The sequence below is a fragment of the Rattus norvegicus genome, chromosome Y (assembly GCF_036323735.1).
Source record: "Rattus norvegicus strain BN/NHsdMcwi chromosome Y, GRCr8, whole genome shotgun sequence".
In the NCBI taxonomy this organism is placed as follows: Eukaryota; Metazoa; Chordata; class Mammalia; order Rodentia; family Muridae; genus Rattus; species Rattus norvegicus.
This window is the reverse complement of record NC_086040.1, coordinates 16,541,068-16,548,762: the sequence shown is the minus strand read 5'-3', so window position 1 is coordinate 16,548,762 and position 7,695 is coordinate 16,541,068.

The following is a 7,695-nucleotide window of genomic DNA, read 5'->3' as shown; positions in this document are numbered from 1 at the left end:
GACAGTAAGAGAAAATAAACCCCAGCCAAGGCTACTGTATCCAGCAAAAAATAACAAAGATGGAAAAACCAAGATATTCCATGACAAACCCAAATATACACAATATCTTTCTACATATCCAGTAATACAAAGGACACTAACTGGCAAGCCCCATCACAAAGAGGCAAGAAAAATCATAGACAAAGCAAGAAATTAATCTTTTCCAAACAAAACAAAGAGAACCACACAAACATAACCTACCTCCAATTGTGAAAATAAGAGAAAGTGACCATCACTATTCCTTAATATCTCTCAACTTCAGTGGTCTCAATTTCCCATTAAAAAGACACAGACTGACAAACTGGATATGTAATGAGGACCCAGCGTTTTGCACTACAGGAAACACACTTCTGAGACAAAGACAGACACTATCTCAGAGTAAAAGGCTGGAAAAAAACTTTCCAAGCAAATGGTCTGAAGGAGCAAGCTGGAGTAGCCATTCAAATATCATATAAAATCTACTTTCAACCAAAAGTCTTCAAAAAGCATAAGGAAGGAAACTTCATATTCATCAATGGAAAAATACACCAAGATGAACTCGAAATCATAAATATCTATGCTCCAAATACAAGGCTACCTACATACATAAAAGAAATATTCCTAAAGCTCAAAGAACACATGGCCCGCAAATAATTATAGTAGGAGATTTCAACACGCCATTCTCATCACTGGACAGATCACAGAAACAAACATTAAACAGAAACATAGTCAGAGTAACATAAGTTATAAACCAAATGGACTTAACAGATATTTAGAGAATATTCTATCCTAAAATAAAAGGATATACCTTCTTCTCACAACCTCATGGCATTTTTCAAACATTGATCATATAATCAGTCAAAAAGCAGGCCTCAAAGGAAACAGAAGATAGAATTAATCCCATGTACCCTATCAGACCACCATTGGCTAAGGCGATTCTTCAATAACAATTAGGAAAGAATGCTCACATATACATGGAAGTTACATAATGCTCTACTCATTAATACCTTGGTCAAGGAAAAATTAAAGGAAGAAATTAAATACTTCTTAGAATTCACTGAAAATAAAGGTACAATATACCAAAACTCTTGGAACACAATGAAAGCTGTGCTAAGACGAAACTCATAGCTCTGAGTGCCTGCAGAAAGAAACAGGAGAGAACATACATCACCAGCTTGACAATAACCTTAAACTTCTCGAACAAAAAGAAGCAAATACATGCAGGAGTAGTAGAAGGCAGGAAATAATCAAACTCAGAGTTGAAAACAACCAAGCAGAAAAAAGGGACCATACAAAGAATCAACATAACCAATACCTGTTTCTCTGAGAAAATCATCAGGATACATTGACCCATAGGCAGACTAACCAGACGATACAGAGAGTGTGTCCAAATTAACAAAATCAAATATTAAAAAGAGAGACATAACAGCACAATCAGAGGAAATTAAAAAAAAATCATTGTACTACAAAAGCCTTTCTTCCAAAAACTTGAAAATCTGGAGAAAAAGGACTATTTTCTAGACAAATACAAGGTACCAAAGCTAAATCAGGAAAAGATAAACCATTTAAACAACCCATAACTCCCAAAGGCATATAAGCAATCATCAAAACTCTCCCAACCAAAAAGAGTCCAGGATCAGATGGGTTTAGAGCAAAATCCATCCAAAATACACTGAAAATTTCGTAACAATATTGTCCAAACTATTCCATAAAATTTAAACAGATGGTGTACTACCAAACTGCTTTCATGAAGCCACAATTACTCTTATCACTAAAACACAGAAAGACCCAACAAAGAAAGAGAACTTCAGACCAATTTCTCTTATCAATATCGACACAAAAATACTCAATGAAATTCTTGCACACCTAATCCTACAACACATTAAACAATCATCCACTATGATTAAGTAGGATTCATCCCAGGCTTTCAGGGATCCTTTAATATACAGAAAATCAACAACATAATTCACTATATAACAAACTCAAAGATAAAAACCACATGATCCTTTCATTAGATGCTGAGAAAGATTTTGACAAAATTCAACATCCCTTCATGATAAAAGTCCTGGAAAGTACAGAAATTTAAGGCCCATACCTAAACATATAGAGCAAATCTGTGCCTAATATTAAACTAAGTGAAGAGAAACTTAAAGCATTCACACTGAAATCAGGAACTAGACAAGGCTGCCCACTATCTCACAATTTATTCGATATAGTTCTAGACATCTTAGCCAGAACAAACAGCCACTGAAGGAGGTCAAAAGGATATAGATTGGAAAGGAAGAAGTCAAAATAGCACTGGTTGTAGTTGATGTGATATTATACTTAGTGACCTCAAAAGTTCCACAAGAGAATTACTTGCAGGGAGCAGCCCCGTAAAACAAAGATGGCGCCGACATCCAGTCCCGTCTGAAGGTAAGTAACTTACCGCACATGGGCAACCTTTTCCCCTTGCTTGGGAGGTCTTATGATAATGAGGTGATCCGGCACCCTCCTGTGGTGAACATCAGTACTGTGGGTGCGCGTGTTTTGCACCTGGCTTCAGTCTGGCTGGGGTGGTACTATGCTAATGGGGTGGTTCATGCTGGGCCAATCTCTGGAGGACATGTAGCTGGGAAGATGGTGGGGTGATAGTGGGGTGATTCGTGCTCCTCCATTCCCTGAAAGATGATTAGCATACTGTTGTGTACATAAGGCGAGTGACTTGCCGCCCGTGGTCCCACTGCCAACAATGAAGTGGTCCTGCAGTAAAGGCTGTTGAGAAGAATCCGACCGTGTTGCATCTTCCTTGCCATCCTAGGTGGGCACGACAATTACTAAGCCTGATAAACAATTTCGGAAATGTGGCTGGGTATAAAAATAACTCTGCACAAAAGCTAAGCAAGGGGAGAAAGAAACTAGGGATATGACACCGTTCACAATAGCCCCAAATAATATAAAATATCTCGGGGTGACTTTATCCAAGCAAGTAAAAGATGTGTATGAGCAGAATATCAAGTCTCTCAAGAATCTGTAGGGGATTTCAGAAGATGGAAAGATCACCAATTCTCATGGACTGGCAGGATACTGGCAATTATAGTAAAAATTGTCATCATACCAAAAGCGATCTACAGATTCGTTCAAATCCCCATCAAAATTCCATTCCAATTCTTCATAGAGTTAGACAGAACATTTCATAAATTCATCTGGGATAACAAAAAACACAGAATATCTAAAACTATCATCAACAATAAAAGAACTTCCTTGGGAATCACTATCTCTGAATCAAGCAGTATTACAGAGCAATAGTGATAAAAATTGTATGGCATTGAGACAGAGCCAGGCAAATAAACCAGTGGAATAGAACTGAAGACCCAGAAATGAACCCATACACCCATGGTCACTTAATGTTTTTAGAAAGGAGTCAGAACCATCGAATGGAAAAAAAGATACAATTTCAGCAAATGGTGCTGGTTCCACTGGAGGTCAGCATGTAGAAGAAGGCAAATTGATCCACTCCTACTGCCCTGTAGAAACCTTAAGTCCAATTGGATCAAGGACATTCAGATCAAACCAGATACACTCAAACTAATAGAAGAAAATTGGGAAGCATCTGGAACACATGGACACAGGAGAAAATTTCCTGAACAGAACACCAATGGCTCATGCTCTAAGATCAAGAATCGACAAATGTGATCTCATAAAACTACAAAGCTTCTGTAAGTCAGTGGACACTGTTGTTAGGACAAAGTGGCAACCAACAGATTGGAAAAAGATCTTTACCAAACCTACAACAGATAGAGGGCTAATATGCAAAATATACAAAGAAATCATTAGGTTAGACTACACCGAGAGAAATAACCCTATTGAAAAATGGTGTTCAGAGCAAAACAAAGAATTCACAGCTGAGGAATACGGAATGGCTGAGAAACACCTTAAGAAATGTTCAACATCTTTAACCATGAGGGAAATTCAAATCAAAACAACCCTGAGATTTCACCTCACACTAGTGAGAATGGCTAAAATCAAAAACTCGGGTGACAGCAGATGCTGGCGAGGATGTGGAGAAAGAGGAACACTCCTCCATTGTTGGTGGGATTGCAGACTGGTACAACCATTCTGGAAAACAGTCTGGAGGTTCCTCAGAAAATTGGACATTGAACTACCTGAGGACCCAGCTATACCTCTCTTGGGCATATACCAAAAAGATGCCCCAACATATAACAAAAACATGTGGTCCACTATGTTCATAGCAGGCTCATTCATAATAGCCAGAAGCCGGAAAGAACTCAGATGTCATTCAAAGGTAAAATGGATACAGAAAATGTGGTACAACTACACAATGGAATAATAATCAGCTATCAAAAACAATGTCTTCATGACATTCATAGGCAGATGGATGGAACTGGAAAATTCATCCTGAGTGAGGTAACACAATCACAGAAAAACACACATGGTATGCATCTATTGATAAGTGGATATTGTCCCAAATGCTTGAACTACCCTAGATGTACAGAACACATGAAACTCAAGAGGGATGTCCAAAATTCGAATGCTTCACTCCTTCTTTAAAAGGGGAACAAGAAAACCCTTGGCACGGAATAGGGAGGCAAATTTTAGAACAGAGGTAGAAGGAACAACCATTCAGAGACTGCCCCACATGTGGCCCATACATATTCAACCACCCAATTATACAAGATGGATGAAGCAAAGAAGTGCAGGCCGACAGGAACCGGATGTAGATCTCTCCTGAGAGACACAGCCAGAATATTGCAAATACATAGATGAATGCAAGCACAAGCACTGAACTGAGAACGGGACCCCCGTTAAAGGAATTAGAGAAAGGACTGGAAGAGCTAAAGGGGTTTGAGACCCCACGGGAAAAACAATGCCAACCAACCAGAGCTTCCATGGACTAAGCCTCTACCCAAAGCGTTTACATGGACTGACCCTGGGGTCCAACCTCATAGGTATCAATGAATAGCCTAGTAAGAGCACCAGTGAAAGAGGAAGCCCTTGGTCCTACCAAGACTGAATCACCAGTGTATGTGATTGTTGCGGGGAGGGCAGTAATGTGGCAAGGATGGGGAGGAGAACACCCATAGAGAAGGGGAATGGGAAGGGTTAGGGGAGTATTGTTTCGGTAACCAGAAAAGTGGATAACAATGAAAATGTAAACAAGAAGTACTCAAGTTAATAAAAATGAAAAAAAAAAAGAAATACCCAATTCAATTAAGATGGAGGGAAAAAATGTAAGTAAATAAAATAACCAATGAAGACTGGTAAAATCAAAAAAGAGAAAAAAAAGGTTGTAATGGGACAACTTGGAAAAATCATCAGCAAAATTCTGCCTAACTATGTACTTTTAGTATTACAGAAGTAATATGTCATGTCAGTTATGATGCATTGTGTTAAAAAACCTATTTTAATCATGTAATAAGCAGTTAGATTTTGATTCAATAAACTAAATGGAATGTTTCTTTCCTACATATATCAGGGTTATTATAGTTGACAGAGATGCTCTTCCATTTAAATGAAGATACTGAAGTTATATTTATTGGTGCATGGATATACAAGGGACATCACAGTGCTTTGCAAATATTTGTGCTTAATCGATGAGATCTTTGTTACTTCATATTTTTGTCATGAAAGAAGAAGCCTTTCCATTCTTGGAGAGAATTCAGTTCAGATACTCATAATTCCTTCAATGTTTGACTACCTCTTATCTCAATAATGTATCCAATTAAGTGTTAAGTGATTGAAGAAACAAAAATCAGCATATGATTAATGGACAACAAGCAGCAAAAGAATTTCTTTCTAATGCATTACATCAAACATGTAATGAAAACATAACAAACACTTATAATATTATTCTATGAAAGGAAATTGAATAGAGGCTATCACATGTTCCACGTAACTTAACAAGGAATCAGATATATAATTCCACAAGAAATAAAGGGACAACAAACTAGAAGGAGACAATGGAATCTTCTCTCTTAAACATGAAAGCAAATGTTTATTTTATATATCAATCAAATATTATAGTGCAAATATTATAATGGCCATCCAACAGAATAACTTAAAGGAAACAATTGAACCAAAGGTTTCCTTAATAATCAAGAGGGACACTGTAGTGTGTGAGTGCATTTGTTTATCATGACAAGCCTATAATGTGTGATTTAGGCAAAAGGAGAAAGAGAGTTCTGAAGTACTATTTGTGTTCCAAATAACACAAAGATTGCCTCTTGTGAAAACAATATGGAGCCTCACCTCGCAAACTTGACAAAAGCAAATTCGACATTACTAAAAAATCTGCATGTTTCACCTCTATGCTTGATATAATGACTACAGTATGGATCTCAGTCCAATCCATATGAGCACCAAATTACTTCCAAAAGACTCACATAGCTCAGGATGGCATTTTAATTGCAGTCACAACAGATCGAAAGAGTCAGCCTCCATGCGTGTTCCCAAATCATTTGACATGGCATTACCACAGAGTATAAAAAAGGATGGAAATTCACATTAGGACACTCTACCCATTTTTAAGTGTAGAAAAGTACTGGAAAAATACTTACACTGTCAAAGACATAATTTAACCAAAATATGGAACAAATTCTTATCCATAGTAAGTAGGAAAGTACATAATCCCCACAGCAAGATTTTATTATAAGCCAGGGAAGTACCAATTATCCTGAAAATAGAGTAAAATTTCCACTTTATTTCTATTTGAATAGAATTCAGTGTCGCTCTTATGGACATAAGAATAAGGTAGTTCAAAAATTAAAATCACATTCAATGCTCCAGCTGTGTCACTCATTGTAATGTAAACAAGTTATGTATATGAGCATAGCAGACATATATCTGTGCTATTGCAATATCAAATATTACAGTACTATATCAAAACAAGTTCCAACTAGACAAAAATAAAAAATATTTTAATGTATATATTAACATTAGCAATAAAATTCTATCTCATAAATGATACATAAATTGTTTCATTCCTTTAAATAAAACATATGCAATTGTTCTCATTCATCTTAATGAGGTATGAAGAAATTCAACCAAAAAATGTTTTAACAAATCGCATTGACTTCCAAGGACTGATTATCAGGCAATCGATCAACATTATAACTCATTAAATGTCTGCACTGGAACAGATATCAGACAGCATGGGTATTGAGTCTGTATAATTCCAGGCATTATTGGATTTAGCATTATTACACATTCTCCAGATGAAAGGAATCATAGGAAGATTGAGGAGATTTTGTAAACATGAATTTCATACAGTAGGATATGAACAGAGAAAATGCTCTACTCCTTACTCAATGTTTACTGTGAGACTGTGCTTCCCTTCAACAGAAAATGGAGGACAAAATGTGTCATGATTCAACTCAAAGCCTTAATGATATGGAACATTTATAACTTCTCAATTCTATTCCTACCATAGAAGTTCTGATGAAGTCAATTGGGTTCACACATATGGCTGTTTACACATGATCTGGTTCAAGCTGTCCAAAAGAAGATTTTCCCTTGGAAAATTTGTGTCACAGATATGAATGAAATCATGGGGGTTTTGATGGAGAACATGATCTTCATAACATGTTTTTGGAAATGTTTTGATCAAAAGTTTTCAGACCTCAGATGTAGAGCTTGAGGCAAGAATTTTCCCATTGTATCCAGGGAGCAGAACATAGG